The 19,868-nt window shown below is 40.9% G+C and overlaps 1 protein-coding gene across 3 annotated transcripts in view; it reads left to right on the forward strand.

Moving 5' to 3' along the window:
• Positions 1 to 10,307: 10,307 nt before the first annotated feature.
• The window catches only part of GARRE1 (granule associated Rac and RHOG effector 1), a 63,327-nt gene continuing 53,766 nt past the window's right edge, over positions 10,308 to 19,868 (forward strand). Inside the window, exons 1-2 of one of the 3 annotated variants that reach the window (XM_080364989.1) lie at positions 10,357 to 10,407; positions 11,872 to 11,966. The gene's annotated coding sequence lies outside the window, so the exon portion shown is untranslated. Of the gene's footprint in view, positions 10,408 to 11,181; positions 11,322 to 11,871; positions 11,967 to 19,868 lie in introns of those variants that run through there. The other 2 variants (XM_080364988.1, XM_080364990.1) reach the window with 2 other exon arrangements.

Here is a 19,868-nt window from a genome sequence, read left to right on the forward strand (position 1 = left end):
GATTGTTCAGCTACATGCCAAACAGATCTTGGGGTGTTAAAAAAAACCAAAACCAATCCCTTGATATTAATTTATAAACTTAATCTCTCAAGATTTATTATCACTGCAGTTTAATGAATTTGCATCAGTGAAAGCAATATGAGAATATCTCATCAAAATTTACTATTAATATTTTAAGGAATCAGCCCATCTTGCAGCCTATTTCAGTTCAAGGAAGTTCTCTGGTAATGTAGACTTTGTTTTAGAAGGTGTCTACCCTTCGGGTTGACATTTTTTCCCGTGCGTATCAGATGAGCCTGATTCTTTTGCCAGTATCTTTAGAATCCAGTTCTGTAGACTGAATCTTCTAAAAAAGATCTACATGTGAATGTTGTTCTTTCTACAGGTTCTGTTTAAAATACCTGCCTGTATTTTTTTGCTTATGTGTATTATCAGGATCCTTGCATTTAAAAGGGTATGATCATACAGAGGGCACAAATGACTACAATGCAAATAATTGCAGGCTCTTAAATTACAGATACAACTTTGTACCTCATCCTTCATGCTACCATATGGTTTTGCAGGGAGAGAACTCTCTAGATCTTTGCATTTTTGAGGTTTTCAGATTCCTGTTGAATTTTATTTGGAGGATATTTACAAATATTACTCTTAACTCATAAATTGCTGACCTTGAAACAAATGCCCACGTTTATTTTTTGTAAAATGGCAGTGCAATTAGACACAGAATGGAAACATATTATTGGCAGGTCCTGGGCCTTCAGTAAGATCTATGTGTAAATGGATGTCACTGCAAGATCAGCACCATGATTTTTAAAATCATTAAGTAAAAACATGACCCAAAGCTATCAGGCTATAAATATCTTTTGTTACTGCTACTATCGTTATAGCTGGAAACCCCCAAATTATATGTATGCTGTTGTACAACTGGAGAAATTAGCTTTACAAAGATTTCTGTTTATGTATTTTCAGAAAAATGATTACACACTCTTAAAAACATGGTATACAACCACTACAGATTGGACTTCATTCTTATTATGTCCTGTGCTGGTTTGCCAATTCTACAGGCACAAAAACCATGACAGAGAGTGTCCCAAAGTATTATGAGTCTGGTTTTCTCTGGAAACCACCACTCCTAGAATTGTGAGACAAAGCAAAACATGAAGCTGCATGGAACTTGCAATCAGAAAGCCAAAATTAGCAACCCTAGAGAGTGTCAGTATGTTATTTTATCCATATGAAGAGAAAAATGCAACTCCTGTCAGGGACAAATGTGTCTAATCCCCAAATCCTAATTTTCTGAAACCATCACTGGGGTCACCCTGTGTACATAGTATAGAGTTTGTTAGCTGGCACAGGGGTCAAGCTCACATGCTTGTGGACAATTATTCCAGGAAATAGCAAATCATGTTACCTAAATAACTCTCCAGATTATTTGTTCTCTAAAAACAATATTGAGCAGATTGGGGGATAGATGTGTGTTGTACATTTTAATTTAAGAGCACAATAATAGAAGTTTTTTCACTACTTTTATGATTATTATCTGATATCTCTATGACAGGACATAATTGTCTCCAGATTTGTACAGAACAAAAAATATTTAATCTGCATTGTGTCCCCAACTTAGAATGCTATTTATAAGCCTTGATGCTACTGCAGTTTATTTACCGTCTTCTATTTGTCATTTTTGGTATAGCGAGAAACAAAGGTAAATATGACAAATCAACTCTGTGTATTTTTATCATATCAATCTTTGTAAAAACAGGTAATTCATTTATTCCTCACAATATCTGTTTTAACAATTAAAGTTAAGACAAATATGTGTGTGTACCTGTGCATGTACATATGCATTTCTTGGCATGTTTTAAGGTTGTCTTTGAGCTAGATATGAACTGATTACACCTAGAATTAGTTAAATATGAAAAATGATGGGTTTATCATTCTATATTACTTTTATTTCATATTAAGGCACAATGTATTTACGTTACTTAAAGGAAGCTAAGCATAAGCTACTTTATTGTGATAAATTTGCAATAGGTTCCATTACTAATTAGGTTTTTTATTTCCTATATAACTATGCATTTCAATCTCTTTTCTTCTCCTTTTTCTTTTATGCTAAACTGAGCATGTCAACTACATCACCATGTCTGAAATATTCTCCCATTAAAAAGGAAAAGGAGTATACTCTCTGTCCTACTGTTTATTGCTTCCTCATCTTCCAACTCTTGGAGTTACAAAGATCCTTGACATATATATATATATATATATATATACAGCATGTTGATGTTCAGTGCCACTAGCAAAGCTTTACTTTGAAAGATCTATATCGTATCATTTCCTCACTCTTAACTCTCGAGGTTCCAAAAGAAAACTAATACATGCAAAATCAAAGAACAGAAAACAACTGATATATAGAATTTGTGTGGCCTACAGACTGCATTACTTACTCCATTATCTTTTAGTAACTGTTGGCTTGACGTTGTGTGCCTAAAAGGATCTATGTGGGTTATAGTATCTTGATTCATCAGTGTGAAATAAAAGCAGTAACGCACCTGTAGGTACTGTTTATCTGACTCTTTGAATTATTTAGCAGTGCACACACAAACCGTGAAAATCTTTCTTCCCCTCAAACCTCAGTAGACAGTTGCTACCACAGGGCTGTTGTCTCATGGTCCCTCACGCTGACAGATATGACAACTCACACGAGTTGCACACTTGCACACTACGTATGTGCAATTCTTTGTGGGACTGTTTTGTTTCCTGCCTCTCACACCAGCGAGAACTGTGATTTGATAGTCTGATACAGACTAGGTAGCTTTTTATTCTTCCTTTTACGATAATGCAATTGATTAGATGTCATGCAAAAGAGCTGGGAACCACAACTATCAATGTCAACAAAGCTATACACAATTTATATTAATGACATATGAATCAGGACCTTTGGAGCCAAACAACAGTAAAGAGGTTCGCATGTGCCTCTTGAAACAAGGAGGATATAGAAATTGAGACAGGGGATGCAGAAAGCACCTTTAATGGGCTCGCTCAGACATAAAGGGCATCTATCTGCCTTAGATGCCCTAGCATATTTGGAAGACGGTGAAGGATCTAAAATTAGAGAAATAACTTCTGGTAGCCCTTAAACTCCAAGCAAATGAATACCAAGGAATTTCTGGGCTGTGAAAAATACAACAGTAAAGTGAACCATAAACACTGTGAAACCTGCTCCTGCATCCTTGGCATGTGTCCAGCTGTGCAGGATATTTGCACCTAATAACACAGCCAGTTGTATACCATTTTGGCTGAGGAAGTTTAAAAAGTAAGCAAACAAAGAAAGAATCACCAGGCACTGCACCATCAGCTTTAGTGATGAGGAGAGTGAGCTGCTCAAACCTGATGTCAGATTTTATCATGGAGAACCAGCCCCAGGTGGTGGACCACAATGCAAGCAAACCAAATACACTCTGGGCAGCAGTTACAAAGGAAGTATGAAAGCACTAGAAGCTGACTAAACAAATCAAGAACCTGAGACCAACCACTGAGGTCAGCTATGCTGGCTTTCCTGTTGGAGCCAGAGGAAAATGGTACTCAGCCAATCAAGCATTGCTAGCTGCACTGGTCCTTTGGAAAAACAGATGAGACTGGGCTGCCAAGTTTTAGTAGATACGTCCCACTCTTCTCTGTCAACATCCTGAATATCTTCTAAAGCACAGGACAGACAAGTGGCCAAATCTCCATCGTGGCCAAAGTCTAGTTCATAAACATCTCACGTTTCATGATGTCACCAGGAGACCTGGACTGGTTTGGATAGGACACCCAAAACAGGCTCTATATTGAGAGTTTTAGCAAGAGTCATTTACGAAGGAAGCTTTGTCAGTCTCATATTTTGTTGTTCCTGAGAAACGCCTTCCTGTAAGTGGATTACTTAAATCCCAATCCCAGTCGAGACCTTTGAATATTTCTGTAATTAATCAAGAAACTCTAGAGAAACAACTAGTTCATTCATGTGTCATGCCTGCATCAGATCGCAGCTTTATCTATTACACTTCTCCCTATGTTCCTAAGCAATTTATCAAAGTTTAAACCACGAGATATCGGCTTACATGTTTCTCTTATCCTTCTGTTCAACCTACTTTCATAATTCCATGTTCTCCATTACAAAATTACTTCTTATTTGGCAGTTTTCCACAATGCAAAATAATCTGTGTAGGCAAAAGGTAGTAACAGTACCACTAAGGCAGTTGAAATTAAGTCGCCTTTGTTACAGTGCCCTAATAGAAACTAAGGCAATGCAATAGCATTTGGTCCCCTGTGCAGTCCCACTCCAACAATCCTGTGTTGCAGGAACTATCATGTGGACATTTCATAAAACTACTGTTTCAGCTTCTTTCTAGACCGCTTCAAATATATATATATATTTATAAACATAGGTAAATTTTTGTATGTATATATATAAACATAGGTTAAAATAATTATCTAAAATTCACCATTCATATGGTAACATGTTTAGAATAGACTATTAAAAGAAGAATTATATGTCCACTGTAAGACACTTACTAAAAAAGTCAAATTCCGTTATCTGAAACAACATAACACCTTAATGCAACCAGTCGTACAAGTCAAAAAACCAAAACATAATTTGTCAGGTAGCCTCTAATTTCAAACATTTAGTAGAAGTATACCTGCTTATAAATGTTCCAGAATTAATTCTAGATTTTATTTCACTTCTTGAATAGTATTTAGACTTGATTATATTAGAAGCCCTAAATATCTTATTAATAAGTTAGGTTAATTACAGAACTACATTTTACTCTTAGTCACAACCTTAAAATGGACTATAATTAAATGCCATATTTATTTCTGAGTAAAAAAAAAAAATAAAAAATCAGTCTAGTTCTCATTCACACATTTACAGCACATCTGTTTCATAAAAATCTTCTAAGATCTAGTATTACAAAATGTCAACAACAATTCTTTGTCTCTCAAATATTCTCTCAACACCTCCATATTTGCTGCATACTTTGAACTGTTCTAAGCCAACTGCTCATGGCTGAATAATAACGAATTCATAATAATTTGCAACTCATCAGAATAAATGTTTTAAATATAAGAACTTCTCCCGTATTTGGATGGCCATGCAAACTATTTTACCACAGCTGGCTGAGTACATTTTTGTGGTTTTGCAAGCCGATTCCTTTTTGTCAAAGTTTTCAAGAAAACAAGCAAAATGAGATCCCAGACATCTGAATCACCAGACATTTAAAAAAAAATTATACATATGTTGAAGTAGTTGACTTCCTAAAGCAAAAATATGGAATGCCAATGACCATTTTGTGCATGCAATTGGGAGTACTCCATTCCTGTGCCCATCTAGCTGGTCGCAACAGGCAAAGAATTTATTTCAGTCTAGTCCTCCATTTCAGCACAACTGGAAGACATTTTTTTAAGCAGGACAGCAATTTAAAAACAAACACATCTTCTTCATCTCTGGACTAGGGACGCTGACCTTAGAAATATCTGAAATTTTTCCACTGTCTGTAAACAAAACTGGACTGCAGGCAGTCATGATCATATGTCACTCTTACAAAACATTCTAACTTGTTGGCTAATTTTTTGAAAGGTTATTTGCTGTCAATCAAGTGACCATTTCTGCTTATAATAATGGTGATGACATCAGACATGTAGAAGAGAAGATTAATATGGGGAGTCTAAATATATAAACTAGAAGGTCATGGGACACATCCAGCGTTAATTGAAGTCAATGGTCTCCATTCACTTCGATCAAAACTGGACTGATCCATGTAGGATTACGAGATTTATAAATAAATAAATTTAAATATTTTTTCCCCCTATAGCCACTATCATTGGCTTGCAGCCTAGGATTTTTTAAGGTGACCTGGATCTTTGATCTGTCTGACAAGAAAAAGTGATTGTCCCTATTTTTATTTTTAGGTGGCCATATATAGCCATGTTCACTCTTTCCAAAATGAGACTTGCCCTGTGGAGGTAACGGGCAAGAATTTTTCCAAACTGCAGGCTGGGGGCTCTAACCACACATTTATTTTGCCATTTGGTACTGTTTACCAAGAAACTGGGCAAAAGCCCAATTCTCATTTTAAGCCTCAGGTTGGACACAACCTGATTTACTGAGAGGTATAAAGCATAGGTCAGCAGTTTTCCTGTCAGGCAGCAAATAACTAAATTTCACTTGTCTGAAATAGAATTTTAGTTGTGCTAGGCTGCAGGACAAAAGGACTGTTCTCATCCTGACAGCTGGAATGGATGATTTGTGAAATGTATTTTTAGAAATCTTATTTGCCTATGTGTATGCCTGCATTGTCAAACATTCAGACAGCAAGAGCAAGTTAGGCTACAAGCCACGAGGACTGTGACATACTGTACAAACTGTATAACATATCTAGATCTAAACCTGCATTTTCATTCTTACCCTCCCACTGCAAATACACGGTCCAAATTTAATGCAACACCACTGCTGTTCCTCCTCTACTTCAACATATTATCACTACAATATTCACAGAAATTAGTAACCACAAAGGGAAAATCACTCCTGATACAATAGGACATTAGTGATCAAGTCTGTGTTCCAAAATCACCCTGGTTTTACCTGCATTTCCTTTTCCTAAACCTATCTCTACCTGATCAACAGAAACAACAACATCCTGTAAATTAGCTTTTTCCTTTAACAAGACAATGCACTCTCAAGGGATTTTATTACTAACATTCATCCTCCTAATCTTACCCCACACCTTGCTGATACGCACATCCTTATTAACATTTGCACAGGACTATTGTGCCAGTGCTGCTTTTTTCCCCGAGCTAATGATTTCTTCCTCTTACAGCCCACAACATCAAGTTGCACTCATAATAAATTTCAAAGCTGGTTCCTCTCTCTCTAAACAACATTGTTAAATATTTTGTTTAAACAGTGCACTGGTTTCCTTCCCTTCCTATTCAATGGAGGTCTTGGAAAGCACTTTTCACATAGAATCATAGAAACATTTAAGTTGAAAAGACCATTATGATCATTGACTCCAACCATAAAAGCATGCTGATCTCTAATTGCGAAGGACTAACTCCATGACATTTGAGGCCTCCTTATGTCTGAAGATTTACAAACCACTGGTCCAAGCCCACTCCTGCTACTTCTGAACAAATAACTCAAAGCAAAAGGTTTTTTTATTCCATCTTATACCTAAATAGATGATTCAGGAAGCATTTGAGTTAAGTTTAGCAGTGATTGCATTTTTATGCTGCCCGGTCCCCAATTCTTATTTGGAACCACTGGCAAGTAAGGTTTGCTATAGGTACCATTTACCACACATATGTAATATCAATAGAAAAATCATAAATATAACTGAATACATCTATTCTATGCTGATTTACATATGATTTTTCAGAATAGTTAATTACACTACCATCTTTCGAAGTATTTAGAATTCACAAAATAAAAACAGATATTCAGTAGAAATACATCACTGTAAGCATTCAGGAAAGTAATCTTACTGTACAATGTCAGAATCGATTTCTACACTACATATCTTCTAGTCCTTAAGAGTTTCCTCTTTATTATTCATTGGCTATTATGCACTTCTGCCGAATTGAACGTTTTCATACCCTGTTCATATTAAGAAGTGTGAACTCCCTATTTATTTCTCAGTCTGTCTTAAATTCCCACCATCTGGTTAAGACATATTAGCTTTAAGGCCAGGATTCTTACCAGTCCTCTGTGCCTTTATGCTCTTAATCTATAAACTTAATCTATAATAAATTTCAAATGAAGTGTCTGATCTTCAGAGACAGTTATGTGTTAAAAAAATATGCTTATTATGTGTAACTCAACCATCAGTGTTGACAGAACCAAATTCTGCACAGATCCACTGAATGCAATTAAATCACTAGGATAACAAAATATGGCGCAGATCTGGGCACCACCTGACAGTGTGAAGGAACATGGTCAATGCATTGTATCGAACTGTAAGACCAGGTCTGTAGAAAATAAAATCTGCCTGTGAATACAGCATGCTTTAGTCAGCATGGCTTCTGTAGTTTTGGGATCTGTTTTGGTAAAACTGCACGTTGGTAAAACACATAGCACTATTAGAAAAAGTTCTGGTGGATGGCCATCAGCTAGTGCAATATAATTTGCCAGCTTTTCATCAGAGCGGGAGATTGTTATGATGTAGCACCACATCATGCTCTTCTATGACCCAGAACTGCAAGGTATGTGGCTTTGAGAGCAGAGTGGTTTCCAGAGAGCAGAACAGTTTGCAGGTGAAAAAGGTCAACAGCTCACGAGGGATTCTAGATTTCTTTTTGGACAGGCCTGGGCTGCACATGCAACAAGACTCAAGTGTGAGTGGTAATGTTTGCCTTAGCAACTCCTGAATGGATTGCTTCTTCCTAAAACAGTCCTCAGCACTGCTCTGCGCTGGCTAAGAAACACAACCTCAGCACAAGAGCAACACTTGAGCTCCTGGAGGGCTGCTGGCAGCTGAAAAGCTCCAGAATCACCACCCTGCTTCCCAAAGATAGGAAGTACCAGTATCCTTAGAAATACATGTCTGTTTGTGCGTGTTAATATCTCTCTCTCTTCATTCATTAAAAATCCCCCAAACAACACAAAAACAAAAAAACAGAGGCATTTTGTGGGCTTTTTTGGATTACTTTTGAGGTGTAACCTCAGATTCTGGCCTGGGAGGAAGGAAAATCCATCCCACTATTTTAATTTCTCATTCCTCTCCTCTTCAGCTCCTTCTGACTTCCTTTACACTCAGTCTTTCCACTTCATACCTATACTTCCTTCCAATCAAAAACTTGAAAACTCATTAGTCTTTTTAATCTTTTTTAAAAATCAGCATTTCATTTAACATTTAGTTAAAAACAACAACAACGGTACCTTCTCCAGCCCTTAACTGCACTCTTCCAGTACAAAGAATACTCCAACACTCCTCTTTCTTGAAGGAGCCAAAATATGACAGCCTTCTGTTCCCTGGTGTTTTTCCAAGTATTTCCCAGGTATCTCTTAATTTGAGAACTAAATTTACTAGGAAGAGACATACTTAGTAAACATGCAAGAATCAGAAAAGTTCGGAGGAAATGCACTGATGAGAAGCCCTGTCTGCCAGCAACCATCTGTTATGGAGAAGGAAACAAAGCCACAGATTGCTCCTAGGCAGCTCCCCGCAGACGCTACTTGAGGACTATTTCTAGCTTGTGGCTAGAAGGTGTCCAATAAATTGACAATTTCACTTCTTCCCACAGAGTTTTCTGATTAGCAGCACTGAAACTGGTGGAAATTACTGTTATTTTCACTTTATTAGTATCATATCCAAGTGTGTGGGTTTGGGTTTTTTTCTCGGGGCAGGGGGAATTACAGCCAGATGATTGGATGCCTAGCCCTGTAGACAAAATTTTGCTTACATATATTCCAACAACTTTCAACTACTCTCCTAGTATTACACTTTACCTTGGTTTTTTGCCAGACATTTCTGCACATTATTAAATGCTTCTTCCATTTAAAATGTAAGATTCTAAATAAGCCTTGGAAATAAAATATAATCACCTTCTACTAAGAAAGACAGGATTTACAGAAGACTATTTCTGTGGAAACAGGATTTGAAAATACAATGTATTGCACAGCAAACTTTTCTCTACAAAACACGCATGAAGCCTGAGAAATAATAACCAACCCATTTAAACTCGCACAGCAAAGCCATCGTAGACCAGGCCTCTTTCCGAACAATTCCCAAAGCCAGCAGCACCATGACAATAAGGGATCAATTTGAGATAATTTTTATGCCGTTTACCTAATTCCCAAATAAATCCATTTAACAGCAGTGTTGACTTCTGCAGTTTCTCCAGTAGCAATCCTGAGCGGGAGAGGCACACAGTGCCTGGCAGGTGCCACGGGGACCTCCATCACACACCGCTCTGCCGCGGAAGGACACCGCACCTGACCGCAACACAACGTGATGCGAAACCTCATGATTTCGAGCACTTATAACATACTGGCCCATTGATTTTTTTTGCCTTCTCCCCTCTCCTTCTGCATGGCCCTCCCTCACCCCCGCTCCCCTCGCAGCCGGGGCCCGTCCCGGGCGGGCCCTGTCATCCCCTCGCCGGGACAAGCCCGCCGCCCCCCTCCTCACCTCACCTCACCCCGCCATAACCCCCGCCCCGGGGCACCCCCGGTGCCGCGCGGCCCGCCGCCCCCTGCCCTTCCCTCAGCCCTCCGCCGGCGGCCGCCCGCTCTCTCCCGCCTTCCCCTTCCCGCTGTCACTCGCGGCTCCGCCCGCCCCCTGGCCCGGCCCCTCCCCGGCGCCCGCGGAGCAGCCGCCGTTTCCGGAGTACACAGAGCGGGGCTGGCCGCGCGGCGGGGGCTGTCGCGGGCAGGTGAGTGAGCGCCGCCGCCGAGCCCCCGCTCCCGCCGGCCTCCTCCCGGCCCACGGCGCGGGCTGTCCCCGGCGGCTGCCCGCGGGCGGCTCGGCGGCAGCCCCGCAGCCCGGCCGGCGGGGCCCTGGCGGTGCGAGGCAGGCACCGGGCTGGCATGGACGGCGTTACCGCCGCTCCTCCCTCCCCGGGCGCCGAGGCGGGGGGGCGGACGGGGCGCGAGGGAGGGCAGCTCGGCGTCCGGCGGCCGCGCGGGGGAAGCCCCCTGGGCCGCGGCGGGGGGCGCTGGCAGGGGCCGGGGTTGGGAGGAGCCCCGGGCGGGGGGAAGGCGGCGGCGGTGCCCCGGGGCGCGGCCCGGGGGTTGTCGCCGCGCTCCCTCGGCGGGGCCGGGCCGCCCCTGTGGCGGCGGGGCAGCCTCGGCACGGCGCGGGCGCGCAGCCCGGGGCGGTGGCGAGGCTGCGGCCGCCCCTTCCCGCTGCCGTGACCCGTGTGCGGGCAGCCCGGGGAGCGCGGCGGGGGCTGGGACTGCGCCTGCGGGAATTCCTGCGCACCTTCCTGCTAAATAGTGAGCCAGGGCCGCCCGGGGCGCCAGCCTGCCCCGGCCCGGCAGCGAGACCCCGCCGCGGGGGCCTCGCCTCAGGGCGGGGCGGCCCGGCCGGGCGCCGCCAGCCCCCGGTGTCGGGCGGTCCCGCTGGCCGTGCGGGCCTGCCGGGCGGTGCCGGTGGGACCTGCCCCTCGGGAGGGCTGTAGCGTCGGCCTCAGGAGAGCGCACCTCGCCGCCGCGCCTGCCCCGGGCTTCCTTCGCGCCCCCGGCCCGCAGGCCTGCGGGCGGGAGCGCCTCGGGCTGGGCGGCCGCTGCGGTGAGCTGTGCTGGTGCGGATCCTTCACCTGGTGCTGGCTGGAAGTGCTGGTTGTTGGTACCGAGCGTTTTACTACATTGTTGTGCATATAGTAACCGTAAGCGGGAGGGGATAACTCGTTTTGGGCTGTAGCTTAAAACTTTACTAATATATCTCTGCTTCTCCTTGCTTGAGGGGGTTTTACGCTCTGGGTGGAAAGGGTATGGTGCAGGTATATATTTGTCAGGTGGATGTTGGCTTAGAAATTTGAAGGAAGTTGAGAGACCTTGTTTGTTTGTTTTACATGAGATCGTAAACCTTGTTGCAGGTATAAATCAGCCATGATGATGATTATTATTGGTTTTATAGAGGAACAGATGTCTCCGTGTCTTGCAGGGTGGCACACACTGGCTGTGTGTAGCCGCCATGAGCTGCGTGGCCTCTCAGAGTCCGCGGCTCCGGAGGCAAAAGGTGGAGGCTGGGCTCCCAAAATGGCACCTCGTTTTGTAACAGCCCCTGTGGCTGTTAGTCAGTCTCAAATCTGGAGCTTGGGGGAGAGGTTGCTGTGGATTTTAAGGCTGCTGTTGCGCTATGTTGTTGTATTTTCTCGGCCCTTGCTGTCTTGCAGAGGGGTGGTGGTGCTCTTGAAGAGCTCTTGTCTTCCATGGGCAACAGGGCAGCTGAAGCTCCTACAGTACACTCCGCTTCCCTCACCTTTCTGAGGTACGTGATACGTGTTGTGTAGCTCCCAGCCATATGAAGGTTTTGGTATGCAGCTCACAGGATCAGGAGCGTTGGCCAGTCCTGGTATGTGCACAGGTGCTCTTTGTGTATCATGGGTATCAGTGTGATTTTGCATTTGGCTGGAGTCTTCTACCGGGCAGCATTTCTACAGTAGATAAGCTGGACCCTTCTTCTGTGCTGTTTTTCCAAGTTGAAGACTTGTATAGGTTTCATTTTCTTGTTTTATTTTCGGTTCCGTACTTATCCTCCTAAAAAAGGAGGAGGACTTTCTAAGTACTTAATCGGTGGTTGTGAAGAAGGTGTATTTCAGGCCAACATATGCATTTCTGGTGCTTCATGGAACCTTTGGGGTGTGAGGAGCCGGGCTGGAAGCGGCATGGAACTTCTGCTTCCTATGCATCTTGCGGTGCTGCTTCCTAGGTCAGCGTAAGGCATAGATCCTTTGTTGGCGTTTTCTCATTCTAAATCAGGAGTTATTCAGGGGTGTTAGGAAACTACAAATAATGCATACAGGGAATATTTTTCTAGTGGAAGGTCTTTTCTGAGAGTGAAATTTGATCAGCAGGTAAGTAATCCTTCATACAAAGTAATATGAAAATATCTGCTACAGATGTTTAAAGCGAAGTCTAGGTTTCTTCCACTTCTTAGGCAGCAACTTGTATTTGATCACTTGAATCTTTTTCCACTTGAACCTTATTTTTCTGTGCGGTATTTTTCCCTGCTGTCTCCAATCTGAGAGCTTTTTTCCCCTACTTCTTCCCATTATTTATTATTTTTCAGTACCTCTTCTTCCCCAGCATACAAATGATAGCCAGTTTTTTCTTTGCAGCAAATCAGCTGTATTTTTGCTGTCTTAAAAGTTTTAAGTAAGCTTTCCTTTATACCCTGAATTGACTGTAGTTTTAAGTGCTGCCACTTGCCTCTCGTTGCTCAAACCAGGATTGTGTCAAGAGAAATTGTGCTGCTGCTTTTGTTTATATACTAGTACTGTAATAGGAAAAGACTTGTTCTTGGTACAATGAATGCTGGTACACCAGAAATCCTGCTAATGATAGTGATTAATGGGTGCTGCTCAAAATAGCTATCACTGCTGATATGACTAATTGTGCCGTATGAAAAGAGCTCCTTTATTTCCAGTAATTTCAAGGTGTTTCTACAGTTTGAGAGACATGCCTGATCTGTGCAGACAGATAATGCACAGTGAAATGCAGAACTTGCAGTGAAGTATGGCAATTCTTTAAGAGCTTGCTGCTGCACTGCAAAGCCACTTGGGGCTGCAAATGAAGAGTATCATCTTGTGGTTACTGTAGGTAGGTAGAATATTATTACTGGAGTTGGATGTTAGCCAGAGCAACACCCTGCATGTTGCAAACAATGCCAGGGTATTGTTAGTAACTATAGAAGGGGTTTTGTATCATACATGAAAGATGACATTTCCAGCAGCATGGGTAACCTCATCACAAAACATTGTGCTGGGGCTGGCTCAGAGGGCAACTGGCCCTGCTAGGTTTGGCAAAATCTGCATTATAATCGCACTGGTCCTCCTAGAGCTTGGTGATATGTCTGGATTAGTATTTCTTAACCTTTGTTGGCCTTTGGGTAACAACAATTTATTAGTAATGTGCCGTGAGCAATCTTGTGCTCTCCAGGCAGTATCGTATTCCAGGTTCTGTTTAGATTTTGTATGTTTGGTGTTTGAAAGAAGCGCTGGAAGCTTGTATGGGGACTGCAGATCTAAACCATAGAAGGTGCTGTTTCTTGATATCTGTGAAATCTGAAGTTCTGCCTGGTAGGATGAAAAAAATATTTTGGAAGTTAAGTAGAATTTGTTAAAGATGGACTCCAAACTCACTAAGAAAAAGCTACTAGTAGTTGTGTTTCGTTGTGCCTCTGGCTTTGTGTGGGTTTCTCTCTTCTGCTGTTTGTGTACCTCAAGATATTTTTATGGCAGGAGGCGTTTAGACGTTCACTCCTTCTGCCTCCAAAGAAACTGTTAGGGTGGGTGTGTGGGGAGTTGGAGGCATTTGTTTCATGAATACTGCTTTGCAGGTTAATTGCTGATTTGGTCTGATATGATCCCAGTCTTCCAGTGTTCTGTGAATAAACTGTTTTGGTCCAGTCCTTGAATTCTGCCAAAAAGAGTAATTAAAAAAAAAAAGAAATAATTTTTTCCTATAAAACTTCAAAAATATGATATTGGTGTTAATGAGGTGTGTTTCACTTTGAAGTGCTCTAATGTAGACAAGACATTATTTTGAGAACTGTCGTCTTGAATTCTGTTTTACTCTGCTGTAATTAATGAAGATTAATGCATTGATTATTTAAGATAAATTTCGGGGGATTTATCTGTGTGGTTCTACTAAGGCCATAAACTTGGCATAAGGCAAACCGTCTTCTAGGGACCTGGGTTGCAGCATCCTTAAAGTACAAGGAAAAGAGGGGTGGGTGTGTGGGAAATAGCAGAATAGAGGGTCTGGAAATGCTGGTTAAACTTAGAAGAATGAAAGAAAAGGGCTGAAGAGGGGAATGCGAAGTACTCCAGTGTGGCTGGGGGAATCCTGAGGTGTCTGTTAGCGCAGAGCAGAATGGATATTATTTGAGGTGGGAGTAACTGGGGCTTTGTGAGGCTTTCAGGCATCTTCAAGAGCCTTTATAGCAAGTCAGGCATTTTTCCAGCTGTGGTATTGCATACCATCGGTGGTACATTGGTTTCAGTCTACTGATAACGTATGGCAGTTTATCAGGGCAGGCACCTATTACAACTCTTCATTAAAACAGTCCAGGTTTCAAGTGGGATGTACTAGGGCTTTGCTTTGAAGAACTGTTGCATGAAGGAAGTACTCTCCCTTCTAAGGAAAGCCCTCACAGGAGAACATGGTAGCACTAGTAGATAGAATTGTTGCTGTATTAGCTAAAAAGCAAAACATAAATTTACAAAGTTTTTGCTGTAAAGTAGCTGTCCATGTTAAAATCATTTTTTACCTTGTGTGTTTTTACTGTTAGACTCACAGCAGAGAAAATAATTTCTGACAAAACATACAACACCTTCCTAAATAGTGACAAATTCCTGCCTATGTTTTTAGTAAAATTTTCTCCTTGAAATGACTAATGCATAATTTGTTATAGGCTAGTTAGATTTTCATTGTCCTGCAACATAGCTCTACTCCTTTGTGGTCTTTTGTTTCTTACTTTTCTAAGTGTTTTCTGCTTTTTCAAGTGGTTAGGGTTTTCTGGTCGGTGTGATTCTCTGTTTTGTTTTATCTGGTCACGTTTCAGTGGGGTACTTGTCAGATACTAATGTTTTGTGGTAAGCATTCTGTCCAATAGCATTGCAAAAGACGGATTATTTGGGAAATTTCAACAGGAGGATCTCTCCATCACCTTGTCAGCCTCCCCTTCTCAGGTTTAGGTGTTCTGTTTTTGTTCTTTACTCACACTACGTGTGTGTTGGTTAGAAAGTTATAACACGTCAACTGGTTGTTTAGTAACAGTGTTTTAGGCGTGATCAGTTGTGCACTCAAAGTTGACATTTAAGTGGTACTGTCCAGTTATGGAAAACTCCTTACAGGCTCTGTGCAGTGTACTGTGCAATCTGGGAACCGAACAAAACTCCTCAACTTAAAGTTTCTGAACATAAGGGAAAGTTTATTTCCCTTGGTAGAAATAATATTTAACTTTGATTCTTTAGAGTTTTTTTCTAACATGCTGTGTTTTGGGAACTGTAAAGCAATGTATGGAATGTTTTGTAGAGGAGAAAGTAGGAGAAGACTAGGAAGGAAGGACTGTGATGGACCTTTTGTCCAGTTGTTCTCAGGCATCCCTAGTGTGATTCATTTGTGTGAGAGTTAGCTAGCCACGAAATGTATCATTAATCCTCTCAGTAACTGAGTGTTTTTATTTTCCCAAGTAGATTGCCTCACTGTGATAACTTGGTATGTTTGTGAGTTTCTGGATGGTGTTGGGAATTCCTCTGGATTTACTGGGGTAAAACTAGATACTTTGAAGCATGTCCACATGATCTGTCTGATACTAGGATATTCAGAGCAATGTTTTTAGGTTGTGGGGTTTTTTTAATGACAGTTGAACTTATGGTCTTCTGTACAGGTTACAGAACTTGGCTGATTGTGTCTTAGAAGAGCAGTTTGAGTCCAAGCATGAGAGCTTCCTCAGAGAAAGATAAAGCACCTGAATGTCTACAGCTCACATTCCAGAAGAATCTGGAGATCTTTTAAGTGTTGCTTCCTAGGAGTCTGAAGTACCAAGTAATATTTTAAAAAGTTCCGTAAAAATACTGGAAGCTGGCAATCTCATCCTGAAGAAGCTAGACACTCTTTTTACGTGGCCTAGCATATGACAGAAATGCTGAAAACCAGTGAAAGCTGTAGTGACTAGGAAGGACAGACACAGAAACACTCTTCTTGTTGAAAGAATTTTTTTGTGTCTGCATTCTCACAGCTTGGGTAAAAGACTGAGTATCACAGGGGAAAGATCACTTCGGGTAAATGTAATTCTATGTCAGACTCCAGAAGATTTGAGGAACATAATCTTTCTGTTGAGTATTTCAAAATTTTTCTCAGAATGCTATTTGCAAGTCCTGCACCAGATGGTATTATGTAGAAGGAGGAAGAGGCTACCTAAAAATTTCATTCTTCCAGATCCGTATGTTCTTCTGCATGCATCTTGCAGTGTAAATTCAATGTAGAATGAGTTAGTCATCTCCAAATGCTCAGAAGAAACCACATTTGTCAAATGAAAGTAAAAATGAATGCAGGTTTTCATCATTTAAGGAACCTATGTTTAGTAAAAGATGGATAGATCTTGAGAACAGGAGATTTTTTTTGGCAGAAGGGAAGAATAGCTGTATGCCTGCTGTTGAGTGGTCTGCAGTTCTTTATCTAAGCAGGAATTGAAAGTCAGGTGATGTAGAATAGTGTTAAAATAAAACTGCAAATGCGTTGTTAGGAATCCAACTTCATTAGTATATGTTTCATAGCTCCAGAATAAACTTTATGTAGCCTCTTAGCAAAGACATAGTTAGGTATTTGTGGTTTTTTGGCTGAGCAACATAGTTCACAAATATTTAAATAATAAGGTAATAAGTTATACCCTGTTTACTACATGAGATGAACATTTACAAGCAGATGATGTAGTCAAGAACTTTAATATGGTGCTGAAAAATAGGTCTACTGCTAAATATGCATGTATCATTTAGAAAAGATAAAACCTTTCTTTTATTAAATAAAAAGCAAAAGAGAATGGGAAAAAAAGTGTAAGATTTGGTAGTGATTGGAATTTTGTTTTACTGAGTTTTATTCTGAGTAGTGCAAATGAAATAGTCGAGACTGCCAGGTTGCTGCTGTTGTCGGCAGGAAAGCAGAGGTTTGAGTGGATACTTGTACATTCTTCACTGTATGGAGAGCCAAGTGGGTGTACTTTAACTCAGTGGAGTACAAATAAATTGTCTAACAGTGTAGATACAACACTACCAAAACCTTACCCTTGCTTGTATCACAACTTGTGTAACTTGCGCTTCTGTTGTAGCTATTTTTGAAAAGAGGTTGCTGAAATTTGTGTATAGAAGAGCAGGATAGGTTAACGAAAAATTAAATTTCCTAAATTAATGCAAGTGTAAGTGGACTTTAATTCTGTGGCTTATTTTTCTTAGACTTCCATGCTGATTGAAACTGTATGGGGCGTGTAAGGAAATGCCAATTATTAGAAAAAAACCCTGAGTAAAAAGGAGCATCTATACTGTTACGGGGAATATTCTTGGTTCTGTATTAAAATGTTGGAAGAGCCCTTACTCAGAGCTTCCAGTCTTTCTGTCTGTCTTGTGTTGCTTTTGGGAAGAGAATGAAAATGTTTTCTCTCAAGCAATCCTATTAGATCTCATAATAAACTTCTTTGTTTAAAGATTGCAATGATTTCCAGGGCAACAGATTGTGATGTCGAATTCAGCCCTTTGACCTCATTTCAGGTCCAAAGAAGAGTGAGTATTTTAAAGTTTTAAACAAGTTATTTTGTAATAGCAAACTTCATATAAAATTTGGCCATGAATTTAATGTGAGTTTGTTCACAAGTTGACCTTAGCAAAGGTATTATGCAGATCCAAGTTATCCCTAATTTAAATGTGAGCTTTCATACACTATTTGGTCTTAACACTGAAAAAGTAATTTGGGTTGTGGGACAGCATATTAGTTTGGCAGTGTTTGGTCAAGTGTACTTACTGCTTTGTCTGTGTCGAAGAGTGGTACCTCTGACCTGTGCTATTTTGAAATTAATCTGTTGCTTGGGTTTGTGGTTAAAAAAAGATCCTGGGCTGGTTGAGTGAAATCTATTGCTCTGCAGATGTTGCTGGATATGAAATCTGTTGAAAACCACTAATGATACATTTTTTGTTTTTATATAGGAATGTTACATTTTTGTGGTGATGGATTGGTATGATAGAGTAAATCTGTAGTTGACACACAAGATTTAGGGAAATGTTTTTTGGGAGAAGTGCATTTTCTTCCTTTGAAGACACAGCAGGAAAGGAGTTTTTTTCTTTCCCTTTTTTTTTTCCATTATAGTTTCTAGAACAGTTGAGTTTTAGAAGGCTTGACTAGGATTGTCTGATACAGTTGGACAAATGAACTAGACCATGATTTGCCTCTTAATTATGTTTCCCCTGGACATGTATTAAAAGATTCTAGCTCCTCTCTCACTCTGCCTTCTCTTACCATATCACGGTGACCGTGCTGGCTGCAGAGCTCCCTTTCAAATCATAGATGCTGTCTTTCAAGCATCAGGAGGTGTTTGTCACTGAATCCCTAGCGCTATTTAATTTGTTGCTGGGCGGAGAGTTACTACTCTAAAACCTTCCGTGGTGTCTTTGATTCTGGACACTTTTCTGAGGAGTGTGCTTGAATCAGACATGTTGTTGGACTGAATACTGGGTTTGTGAATTGCTGTGGCTACAGGTACCAGAGTTCATGATTGAATATCTCCTCTGGCTTTAGAGATACAATATATTAAGTTTAATTTTTTCTTAAAGAGCTGCACAGAGCTTGTTGCTTGTTCGATACATTGCCACCTAGGGGTTTTGTGACAATTTAGTGTGTCTTTAAACTAAAACTTCAAGTCAATTTCTGAGGAAATATGTATAGATTAGCATGTTGCTGTTGGTCTCTTCAGAATTGCCTGCTTTTACCCTCTTATTCATTGTTCTGTGTTTAAACGCGTGCTTCTCCATCCTTTGAACTTTGGGAGGTATTCATGGAAGATGTCTGCCTAGCCTGCTTTCTCTTGTGTTTCAACACCTTTTGCTATGTGTTTGTTCCACTTGAAAGGCGTTCCTGATCCTCAACTTTGTACGTTGTGATAGATGAAGACTACTGCTAAAATGACTGACAAAACTTGCCATGATGCTAAGTTGTGGTTTGTTTGTGCTTTTTTCCTGAGACATTCACTTTTTTTGGCTTTTTCAGCTTCACAGTACAGCCAGTAGATGCTTTTCTCTGTCTGATACAGCATGTTGTTACTGATATTTTAAGTTGCATCCTGAAATAGGAGAAAATTATGTATTTCAGTCAGTGACTTTCTGCTAAAAGTTGTCTGTATTTTATTCTGAAATTGTTTTAACACTGATGAGGCTGTTTCTTTCAAAAAATTCTTGTGGTTTCAGGGAAATAATATATTGTCTTCCTTGCATATGCTATTTGATATATTCTGTTCCGGAGTGCAAGTTGCTCATCTCTGCTGTGTTGGGTTGTTTTTTACTGCACATTAAATCGTACATCAAGAAAAACAAGGGTAAGTATAGTTTATGAAATGTTCTACACTACATAATTAATACACTACATAGTTTTAACTTAAGGTTCTGTAAGTGATACAGTCCTCATA

The sequence above is a fragment of the Falco punctatus genome, assembly GCF_963210335.1.
Source record: "Falco punctatus genome assembly, chromosome: 14".
NCBI lineage: Eukaryota > Metazoa > Chordata > Aves > Falconiformes > Falconidae > Falco > Falco punctatus.